Consider the following 12575-nt stretch of genomic DNA (forward strand, 5'->3'; position numbering starts at 1 on the left):
TCTTACTCGTTAATTTCTCTGGCATAGTTGTGTGCCCTTCTGGGGCGAGAGCCAAATATGCTTTGTTCCCTCTGTATAAAAATAAATCTATAGAAGGTCAAGAGAAAGGACTATTTTTTAAAAATATATTGACTAAACTGAGTGGGAAAAGAAGGCAAATACTGGATAATATATCCAACACATCTTTGCCTTAATAATTCATATGTTGAAAGACTAGTATTTAATCATAAATTGATAGATAATGGCCTCCATTCTGTCAGTCGCTTTTTTAGGTTGAACAAGTACCCACACTTGGGGTTCTCACTTCTGATTTAGGGGAGAGGAAATTGGTCTCTTACAATCTTCATGGAAGTGTAATTTGAAACCCCCCACAAGTGAATCAAATACCAACACTACCCTCTCTTTACACCTCAGCCTCATTGAAGAACTGCTAGCCTATAGATGAACTGTTGTGAATAAAAGCAATTCTATCCTCTTTTTCTAAGCCTCTCACACCAGAGGAAGAATTATCCCTATTTTTAGTCAAATACAACTACATAAGACCCAACCCAATGTGTAACATCAATATGGCTAAGCTGGATCATATGTGGTATTTACCTATTGACTCCCAGAAAGACTACCAGAAAACCTGTTGAGCAAAGAATACTAAGCGTATTAGACCTGCTTTAGTAATACCACCTTGACAGCCTGAGTAGTGTCTCCGAAAAAAGTGGTATGGGAAGGATATTTATAGATCTTGAGGTCTGGGCTCAAATGATTTAAGGCAGGTTTCCAAGGCATAAAACAGATAGGGAAAATCTGTGGTATAATAGTTTATGATTGGTAGACACTGAAGCAAGTGTCTTGAAGAGAATCTTGATAAGCAAGCTATTGCTTGAGAAGCAAGCTGCTTGCTCGGGTGTGTCATCTATTGCTGAGAAAGGAGGGCTGTTTACCCAGATGAGCAAAATATTTGCCTGAACAAATTAGTTTTCAAAAATGTCCTGACGTAAACAAACAAACAAAAAAACCTGAAGTAAACAGTGAGGTTATTTACTGGTTTACTGTCTTATCTTCCCGAATAGAATCTCTTACAACAAACAATAAGTTTTGCTAATGCAGGTGGCCTTAGTTATTAGTCCTGAGGGTCAAGTTATATGGATTCAGGTAGTCTCCTCCCTAAAAATGCCAACAGATGATTAGAAACAAATCAAAAGATTATTTGGAGCTGTGAGCAGAAAAACAAGTCACCAGATCAGTACTTGGAAAGACAGGGACTAGGCAGGGAAGCCACATGAGAAGTCAGTCATGTGAAGGAAGTCATGGCAGAGACTAAGAAAAGTGAGACTGTACATTTGTTTATTGGGAGTGTTTCTTAAATTCCACATATGAGTGAAATGCCATGTGATTTCACTCATATGTGGAATTTAAGAAACAACAAAATGAGCAAAGGCAAAAAAAAGAGAGGCAAACCAAGAAACAGAGTCTTATCTATGGAGAACAAACTGATGGTTACAAAGGGGAGGTGGCTGGGAAGATGGGTTAAATAGGTGATAAGGATTATGGAGTGCACTTGTGATGAACACCAAGTGTGGTATGGAAGTGCTGAATCACTATTTTGTACACCTGAAATTTAATATTAGCTATATGGTAACTAACTGTAATTTAAATAAAAACTTTATAAGATAAAAAAACATAAAGGTGGGGCACCTGGGTGACTCAGTTGGTTAAGCGTCCGACTTCGCCTCAGGGCAGGGCATGATCCCACAGTTCGTGGGTTCGAGTCCCGCGTCAGGCTCTGTGCTGACAGCTCGGAGCCTGGAGCCTGCTTCTAATTCTGGGTCTCCCTCTCTCTCTGCCCTCCCCCTGCTCGCACTCTGTCTCTCTGTCTCTCAAAAATAAATAAATGTAAAAAAACAAAAACAAAAACCATAAATGTATTCAAATATGTATATATACATTTTTTTAGAAAGAGCACAGCAGGGGAGAGAAAAAGAGAGCACAAGTGGGGGGAGGAGAGAGAGAGAGAGAGAGAGAGAGAGAGAGAGAGAGAGAGAATCTCAAGTAGGCTCCATACTCAGCACGGAGCCCGATGGATGTGGGGCTCAACACCACAACCCTGGGATCATGAGAGCCAAAACCAAGAGTCAGACACTCAACCAACTGAGCCACCCAGACACCCCCAGTGTTTTAACAGTGAAAGCACCTAGAATTAGTCTATAGGTCATAATTTTCCAGTCCAGATAAGTTCTAGAGTTTAAGGGACAAGACTAAATAGGATTTTGCAATGCCTGTCTAGCCCAACATCAGACAGAAAAGTAGATCAGAGTTCAAGACAGAAGTGCGACTCAGTACTAAAAGAGCGATGTTTGATATACTTCGGAAATAAAGCCACGAGGCTGAAATATTTTCAAAAATGACTTCTTCATTTTATTAAAAGTCTGCATGCAGAAAGAAATGAGGGCGGCAACCACCAGACTTCTGGAAAATGTCTCCCCTCAAACCTTAAGACATCACTCTGTGTGTTTTATTTTCTATAAAAGCCCATCCCACAATTCACTCCTTTCCATAGCTTTCCAAGAACTGTTTTTGGATCCACAGGGGAGGGAGCCTCTTACACTCAAGAGTAAATAAATTTCAGAAATAAATTTTAGAAAACTAAAACATTTATTTGAGAAGTGATGTGAGTTCCTAGCTTGAAAATAGTAAGAGTGACAATAAATGAGGTTAAATATATTTTTGATAAGAGATTCAAATATGTACACTGAAACTCAAGGCATTAGTGTAAACAAGATAAAATACACATCTGAAGCATTAGATAAACATTGTAATGAAGGACACTCAGGATTCTAGCATAAGACAAATAAAATTTGACACTGAGTATCTACAAAAGATTCCAGGTTTGTTTCAGAGAGTAAAGCATTAGAGATTCTTCTGTTATTTGGGGTTTTAACCAGATTTGTGATGTGGGGACTCCTTTCTCTTCAGTCAGTAACTGGAATCTCTCTGTCAGGAATGTGACTCCTATAGCAATAGCCAAGAGAGGAAACTCCAAACACTGATAATTTTTCATAACAAAAATATTTTGCAGAGAAACAAAATTATTCTTTTATTATTAAAATGCCACAAAAGGTTTTATAAACCCAAACACCAAAGAGTATAAGAGCTTAGAAATGGAACCGTTATGTCAACGTGATTTCAGCAGCTTATTTGAATTGTTCAAGCCTGACAGCATCCTCCCAAAAGAAGAAATAAAGAAAAAAGGTCAGTTTCTAAATAGTGTAAATACCTTGAAAACAAAGACCCATTCTTTTTCAGGTCTTCCATTCTCCCCTACTCGTAAGAACTTGTATATCACACTGTCATCGTCACTAAAGTAAGATAATGAAACAAGAGTCTGTGTTTGTGAAAAACCATTTCCTGACCCCCTCATCCTGCTCTAACTTTTGTTTGCTGCCCATTAAATATCATTTGAGCAAAATTAAACATCTCCACAGAGGAAAAAGTCAGGCTGCACAGCCTATTATAAGGGATGCTTGTGTGGTACAAGAACTGGCATAATGACATCCTGCTTCATAATGACTATTCCCAGGTACAGAAATTACAGGCATCTTTTAGAACCAGGCAGAATTCTGACCATCTTGGCTGCATCTATTTTCTGTCTTTCAAGCTTGATAGTTATTCCTTTCATAAGGATAATGAGTGTCACGCTGGATTATACAACCCAGCTACATCTGTTCTCCCTTGTTTTCTAGATATTACATTCATTGTATTTCACAGCATGAGCTTCCAATCAAGATCCTGCATATTGCTGCATGATAAATGTCACAGATGAAAAAATGGTCCAGTGCCAAAGTCGTTACAACAGCTCTGGCCCATCAAAGCCTCTCATTGCTCACATTTTTCCTTGCACAACGGTACCACAGTTTTGTCTTTTTGAAACTTGGAAACTTTCTGCCCAATATCTGTATAAATATGCCAGTTGTGAATTGGCTGACTGACATGTCTTTCCTGTGTGCTTCACTATTTGGATTTACTCTGTTATTCTACTCCTCCCTCACAGTGCTCACCATCTACAGCACTTCATCCTTTAGGATAAGAAAGCACATGATGGAGGGCCCATCATACAGGACAGCATTGCACTGCCTACAGCTCTCTGATAAAGCAGGATCTAGGAGGTTCAACACCTGCCAGGAAAAGGGATTTTTGCCTTTTAACCAGGTTATGGCGTGTTCTAGAATCACACCTAAAAAGCGTCAGAAACCTTAGAGTTCCTCTAATTGAGCCCCTTATATTATGCATAAGAATACTGATGCTCAGAAAGGTTAAATAAGTTATGTAACCACATAGCTGCTTGGCTACAGAGCAAAGTCTTGGTACCAGAACGCTTAGCTATTTGGCATGCTCTCCAGATACCATACCTGCCTCTGTTACCTAGAGTAAATGGAAGTTTCTATTAAATCAATAATCAGAATTTTCTCCTGTTATGTTAGACATTTCTGAATCTTATTTCTAAAAACATTTCTCAAAATAGGAACCCAGTTTTCTATCCTTATACATTAAATACATTAACAATGACAGAACTTTCGTTGATGATCGACCTGCTGAAAAGTTGGCATTTTGCAGCTGAGTGACCATAGTAGAGGAAGGTGGATGAAAATGTAAAAGTTGTAGGTGACCAGATGAAATCTATATGGACTTGAATTGAATTATCACTTTAAATACATACTGATTACTTTCTTATAGTTTTCTTCTCTCCCCTAAAGTTAAGTAAAAAACCAATCTGGGTTAGTTAATGGTTTCACATAATTGAGGCTTTTCTGAATTTATCTTGGGATTTAAATTATAGGACAGTCCTGATACAATATAAAAGTTAGCTCAATTTTCCAACTCTATAAACAATTTTTCTCCATTTATCTTCTCAGAATCCCTATTCAATCTAATGTTGTCAGTCCTTGTGGTAAGTTTTGGGAGAAGGGGAAGAGAGAAATCAAAACTAATATAAGGAACAGTTGTTCTCTATTCTTTACTTTTTCCCTCTACTGATATAGAAGCTCTAAGTTGTACTTCTGGTTTTTCATTATTACTCTTATGTTTTAAAATCAGGTCATCTTTCTGACCAAGACCTTACCATGCTTCTGTACTCTGACCCCTTCCTGTTTTATTTTTGTTTGTTTGTTTGTTTTTTACACATTAGCCTCTTTCCTTTCAGGTTCATTTCTTATGTTTCTTTCAATAATGGTCCATGAGTAGCAAACACACCTCTTAGTCTTTATCGATCTACAAGTATCTCTATTTCTCCCTCTCTTATGCGTGATAGTGTAGTTAGGTATGGGATCGAGAACAATATGCACATGGAATTCCTTTCCCTCAGCCATGGGAAATTATTACCCTGTGGGTGTTTGCCATCTATTGTTGTTGTAGCTTATTAGCCTTTCTTTTTCTTTTTCCTTTTTTTTTTTTTTTTTTTTTTTTTTTAGCTAATCAGGTTTTCCCACAGGCAGCTCTTAAGATTTTCAATTTATCCATATCTCCTGCTGTTTCATTATGATGCACCTAGATATGGCTTTATTTTTATGTATTCTACTTTTTTTTTAATTTTTTTTTTAACGTTTATTTATTTTGGGGGGACAGAGAGAGACAGAGCATGAACGGGGGAGGGGCAGAGAGAGAGGGAGGCACAGAATCAGAAACAGGGTCCAGGCTCTGAGCCATCAGCCCAGAGCCCGACGCGGGGCTTGAACTCACGGACCGCGAGATCGTGACCTGGCTGAAGTCGGACGCTTAACCGACTGCGCCACCCAGGCGCCCCTTTATGTATTCTACTTTGTTCTCAAGATGCACTTTTAGCAGAGGATCTAGACTTTTTTTTATAATCCTGGTAAATTCTCAGCTCTTTTCTTGACATATTTTTTCTGTCCTTCCTTCTGAAAGTCTATTTATTCTAGAAATCCTATTAAACATGTACTGAGCTTCTCACACATGCTTGCACATACCTTAACTGCTCTGTGACTTTTTTTCCCTATATCACTGGCTATGTTCTGGGAGCACTCCTCAATACCAACTGCTAATTGGATGATTATATTTTCAACTTCATCCAGTCTTGAGTTTATAGTAAATGAGGATTTTTTTTTTTTTACTTTAGTGAATAATTTCTTTCATTTCCAAAATTTCACAGTGGTTCTTCTCTGTATCTACACGGTCTTCTTTCACTTATGCCCAGATATGTTTCTCTCTCTTTTTTTTTTTAATTTTATTTTTTATTTTTTAAAATTTACATCCACACTAGTTAGCATATAGTGCAACAATGATTTCAGGAATAGATTCCTTAGTGTCCCTTACCCATTTAGCCCATCCCCCCTCCCACAACCCCTCCAGTAACCCTCAGTTTGTTCTCCATATTTATGAGTCTCCTCTGTTTTGTCCCCCTCCCTGTTTTTATATTATTTTTGCTTCCCTTCTCTTATGCTCATCTGTTTTGTCTCTTAAATTCCTCATATGAGTGAAGTCATATGATATTCGTCTTTCTCTGACTGACTAATTTCACTTAGAATAATACCCTCCAGTTCCATCCATGTAGTTGCAAATGGCAAGATTTCATTCTTTTTGATTGCTGAGTAAATACTCCACTGTATGTATGTATGTGTATAGATAGATAGATAGATAGATAGATAGACAGATAGATAGATACCACATCTTCTTTACCCATTCATCCATCAATGGACATTTGGGCTCTTTCCATACTTTGACTATTGTTGATAGTGTTGCTATAAACATGGGGGTGCATGTGTCCCTTCGAAACAGCACACCTATATCCCGTGAATAAATGCCTAGTAGTGCAATTGCTGGGTCGTAGGGTAGTTCTAGTTTTAGTTTTTTGAGGAACTTCCATACTGTTTTCCAGAGTGACTGCACCAGCTTGCATTGCCACCAACAACGCAAAAGAGATCCTCTTTCTCGGCATCCTCGCCAACATCTGTTGTTGCCTGAATTGTTAATGTTAGCCATTCTGACAAGTGTAAGGTGGTATCTCATTGTGGATTTGGTTTGTATTTCCCTGATGATGAGTGATGTTGAGCATTTTTTCATGTGTCGGTTGGCCATCTGGATGTCTTCCTTGGAGAAGTGTCTATTCATGTCTTTTGTCCATTTTTTCACTGGATTATTTGTTTTTTGGGTGTTGAGTTTGATGAGTTCTTTGTAGATTTTGGCTACTAACCCTTAATCTGATATGTCATTCGCAAACATCTTCTCCCATTCTGTCGGTTGCCTTTTAGTTTTGCTGATTGTTTCCTTCACTGTGCAGAAGCTTTTTATTTTGATGAGGTCCCAGTAGTTCATTTTTGCTTTTGTTTCCCTTGCTTCCAGAGTCGTGTTGAGTAAGAAGTTGCTGTGGGTAAGATCAAAGAGGTATTTGCCTGCTTTCTCCTCAAGACTTTTGATGGCTTCCTGTCTTACATTGAGGTCTTTCATCCATTTTGAATTTATTTTTGTGTGTGGTATAAGAAAGTGGTCCAGGTTCATTCTTGTGCATGTGGCTGTCCAGTTTCCCCAGCACCACTTGCTGAAGAGATTGTCTTTATTCCATTGGATATTCTTTCCTGCTTTGTCAAAGATTAGTTGGCCATACACTTGTGGGTCCATTTCTGGGTTCTCTATTCTGTTCCACTGATCTGAGTGTCTGTTCTTGTGCCAGTACCATACTGTCTTGATGATTACAGGTTTGTAGTATAGCTTGAAGTCTGGGATTGTGATGCTTCCTGCTTTGGTTTTCTTTTTCAAGATTGCTTTGGCTATTCAGGGTCTTTTCTGGTTCCATACAAATTTTAGGATGATTTGTTCTACCTCTGTGAAGAATGCTGGTGTTACTTTGATAGGGATTGCATTTAATATGTAGATTGCTTTGGATAGTATTGGCATTTTAACAATATTTGGTCTTCCTATCCAGGAGCATGGAATCTTTTTCCATTTCTTTGTGTCATCTTCAATTTCTTTCATAAGCTTTCTATAGTTTTCAGTGTATAGATTTTTCACCTCTTTGGTTAGTTTTATTCCTAGGTATTTTATGGTTTTTTGTGCAACTGTAAATGGGATTGATTCCTTGATTTCTCTTTCTGTCGCTTCATTGTTGGTGTATAGGAATGCAACCAATTTCTGTGCATTGATTTTATATCCTCTCTCACTCTCTTTTGATGTTACTCTTTTTTAAATCTCTTTGGAGTTCCTAAATAAAAATTTTTCCAACAATACCAATTTTTTAAACAAGTGGAGTGAATTCATCTACTAATTGTTGATTTTCTTGGCTATGTTAGTATTCGTTTTCTTTGATTGATTCAAACTTTTGGTTTGGAGACTTATCTTGAATGGAGGTATTTTTCCTGACACTCTATATAGGCTCACATATGTCTGACTAAATGTTTTGCTACATGCTACCAGTTCTTCAAGGGACCTTAATTAGATCCCATACAACTCTTGACCTATGAAGATAAGAGACATATCACCGATAGGGATACTGTGCTAGTAGGTGGCTTATCTCAAATCCTGTTTACTAGGGTGTTTCAGAGGTATTTCACTTCTCTAAGCTCACAAATTTATAACCTTTCGTGGACATTTTTACCCCAAAAGAATTGAACACCTGACTAGTTTTCCCTGCCTCTGGCTATGGAGTCTGAAACTATTCTCTGCACACAAGTCTTCATTTCTTTTCTATTCTGGGGCCAAGGTGGTATTGATTTCAATATGACTATTATAGTAATTACTAGTTCCATTTACCAAATATTTCTACTCTTCCTTCTAGACAGTAGGATTTTATTTCTCTACTGTGGACATGGCCTTGGAATTTGATTTGGCAAATGAAATATAAGTGGATGTGGCACCTGTGTCCTCTAGACAGACACTATAAGAAGCTAGTGTATAACTCATCATGCTCTTTTTCACTCTGCCATAGCAACTAGCAAGACCCCAAACCCATCCACCTGGATGTCAAGGTGAGGACATCATGCAGTAAAGCTCTGAGTCAACACAATGAAAATGTAACATGAACAAGAAAGAAGCTTTTCTGTTTTAAGCCACTAAGATTTTGGTGTTGTTTGCTACTACAGCCTAACCTGGACCATCTTGACAGATGTACTTATGTTAGTTTTTTTAATTTTTTTTTTTTTTTAATTTTTACCTGTTATTGTGTTTGGAGCAGAGAGAAGCTTCAGAGTATAAGTTTACAATGCAGTCTAGCTAGAGGTCCAATCTTTATCTCTAAGGAACTTCAAATACTGTGATATAAACAAAATAAACATTCATGAAACACTAGGTGCACCATACACGTATGTGTTTTCGTGTCAAAGTATGTGGGTTCACTAACAAATACTATAAATAGCTGAATTGAACATACTCCAGTTCTTCCTTAATTCTTAAAATCTGAATGTATTTCTTGGAGACTTTCAATCCCTTTTTTCTCTGTAAAATACATTATTAGTAAATTCATCTCTTTGCTATTACTGAGTAAATTTCACTGTAAGTTTTCAAAAAGTCTCTGGCCAGGAACTTCAGCGGATAAAGCTGGGAATCGGCAACTTTCCCTATATTCCTTTCTTTCTTTCCTGTCTTTGTTATTTCTCTGTAAAGAACCTATTTTCTCCTTTGAGAATCTCTTTACCTTATGGCTCCCCACTTAATCAATTCCCACCCACTTAAAAAAACTTTCTCTCAAAAAAGTAAAATTGAAAATAATCAAAAACTTTTTCTCACCTCATAATCACATGTCAATCATGTGTGTCATATAAGAAGTGGCAAATGCTGCCAGGGGTGTGGAAAAAGAGAGACCCTTGAGCATTGTTGGCAGGAAGATAAACTGGCACAACTACTGTGGTAAACAGAGGCTACAGAGGTTCCTCAAAAAATTAAAAATAGAAATACCATATGATCCAATAATTCTATTGCAGGATAATTCCCCAAAGAAAATTAAAGCACTAATTTGAAAAGACATGTACACCCTATAGTTATTGCAGCATTATTAACAATAGCCAAGGTATGGAATCAACCTAAGTGTTCATTGATAGATGAATGGATATAATATATGATGGCATAGTACTCAGCTGCAAAAAAGAATGAGCTTTTGCCATTTATAACAATATGAATGGACCTAGAAGGTGTTATGCTAAGTGAAATAAATCAGAAAGAGAAAGATAATACTATATGATTTCCCTTACATGTAGAATTTAAAAAAGAAGATAAACAAACAAAACAAAAATGGAATCATAAATACAGAAAACAAACTGGTGGCTGCCAAAAGGGCAGGAAGTTGGGGGGGATGGGTGAAATAGTGAAGGGAATTAAGAGGTAGAAACTTCCAGTTATAAAATAAATAAGGCAGAGGGTTGAAAAATATATCCTAAGGCATATAGTCAATAATATTGTAATAACATTATATGGTGATGCACTGTAACTATACTCATCAAGGTGAGTATAGCATAATACGCAGACTTGCCAATCACTATGCTGTATACCTGAAACTAATATAACATTGTATGTCAATAATACTTCAGTTTTAAAAGCTCATGTGTGTCATAATCTAAGTATAGATTGATATACTATGATTATGTCATGATTATGTCAATCTATACTTAGACTGGCATAATCTAAGTATAAATCAACTGTTCTATCTACAGGGATTAACTGCATTTTAATCATTCATTTATTCATTCTTTCAACAATTCTTTTTAAGCATCTACTATAACAAGCATTACTACATTAGAGACAAAAGATGGAAACAACAGTTTTCCTATCTTGAAGAGTTAAAAGTCTAGAAAGGGCAAGAATAAGTAACGACACAAATAACACAACAAGTAAAAAGGAAGATTCTGCAAGTACAGAGATCAAGTTACTCATCTCTGTTTAATTGCAGAATGAAAGGTTTTGTCCCCTGTTTGAGAACTACTGCACCTAGAAGCCAATAAGAGAGAGATTTTCTGAACCAGACAACCTTTCTAGTGATACAGAAATCGTGATGAATGGGTGACCACATAATTTTTTGAGTTTATTTTTATTTATTTTGAGAGAGAGACAAAAAGCAAGTGGGGGAGGGGAAGAGACAGAGGGAGAAAGAATCCCAATCAGGCTTGGAGCTGTCAGCGCAGAGCCCAATGTGGGGCTTGAATGGAAGAACCACGAGATCATGACCTGAGCCAAAATCAAGAGTCAGATGCTTAACCAAGTGAGACACCCAGGTGCCTCAGGTGACCACATATTTTATTTCTTTGTAACATGATTCATACCTATGTTCCTCCACCCCTGGCAGTGAAAATTTGGTTGACTGTCTCAGTATTTAACTAGCTATTAAACATTTTCCTATTAATTATTCTGGAAGATAGTTTCATTTCCAAAATGAGCAGGACAAAGTTTACTTTAATCTTACTGTTGATTTCTCAAGGAAATCTTTTCTAATAAGTATAAATCACATGCCCATGATAATCATGTAAGAGATTTAGAAGGGTCTTTCCTTCCACCTTGACTCAGGATATAAAACTAACATGTATGAAGTATATTACATTTTTCAGAGTTCTGCACATATGATCTAATTTTTTCCTCAGAGCAATTTTGTGAGGGATTACGATCAGACCTGAATCTAAGGTCTGCGCTATTTCATCTATACTCTGGAATGTACCAATCAGGTCTATTCTTCTTCAAGTCTTGCTGGGTAGCAGCAAATTCCTAAGGAATTCCTTTCACATTTGATCCTTCAATCATTAGGAATTTATAAGGCCAGAAACAGTGTATCCTCTAGATATTGTTGTAAAATTCATTGATTATCGTGGGGGAAAAATCTGTTTCCTTTTTTCTTTTAGCAGGGCATATACCAAATAATTTCTATATTCAAAGGGTTGGAATAGGAAAGAGTCATTGGGTTTGTAGTGAAGCCAGAAGAGGAAGAAGGGAGAATTCCTCATTTGGCCCTAAGACAACTTTCTGTTCTTTTTTTCATTGCCAGTTTCTTTATTTCCAGTAGTGAAGACTAATAGATTTTACTGGGTGTTCTCCTCTCCCCCCCTTCTCTCTCTCTCTCTCTCTCTCTCTCTCTCTCTCTCTCTCCATTTAATGAACAATATTAGAATAATAGCCAGAAGCTCAGCACCTAACCAAAGTATTAACTGCAGTGCAATTCTACTTACAACCAAACTGACAAGGGGGAGAAATGACAAAGAAATTGTACCAAGGTCACCCAGCCATTTTGAATGAAGTTCTAGTTTCCCACTTCCAATGAAAAAATTGGTTTTCCTTTCTTTACCAACTCTCTTTACCCCTTCTTCTCACTCAACATTTATCATTTTTTAAGAAAAGAATTATTTTTGCAAAAACAAAAACAAAGCTAGCATGTTCAATAGCAGGGGATTGTGAGAGAACTTGCTATATTTAGAGAAAAACCAGCATTTCAGTACAGCAGAAGTATCACTGACAGGACAAGAAAGAGGCCAAGATGAGAGCCTGAGTGCATATGCAAACCACACTAATATGTTCAGATAATTTTGATCACAGAATTTCACCTAATATTACATTATTTCATATACCAGCCTCACTTCATTAAAAATTCCTCATAAATACTA

The sequence above is a fragment of the Herpailurus yagouaroundi genome, unplaced genomic scaffold (assembly GCF_014898765.1).
Source record: "Herpailurus yagouaroundi ecotype Mexico unplaced genomic scaffold, PumYag 159, whole genome shotgun sequence".
Lineage (NCBI taxonomy): Eukaryota > Metazoa > Chordata > Mammalia > Carnivora > Felidae > Herpailurus > Herpailurus yagouaroundi.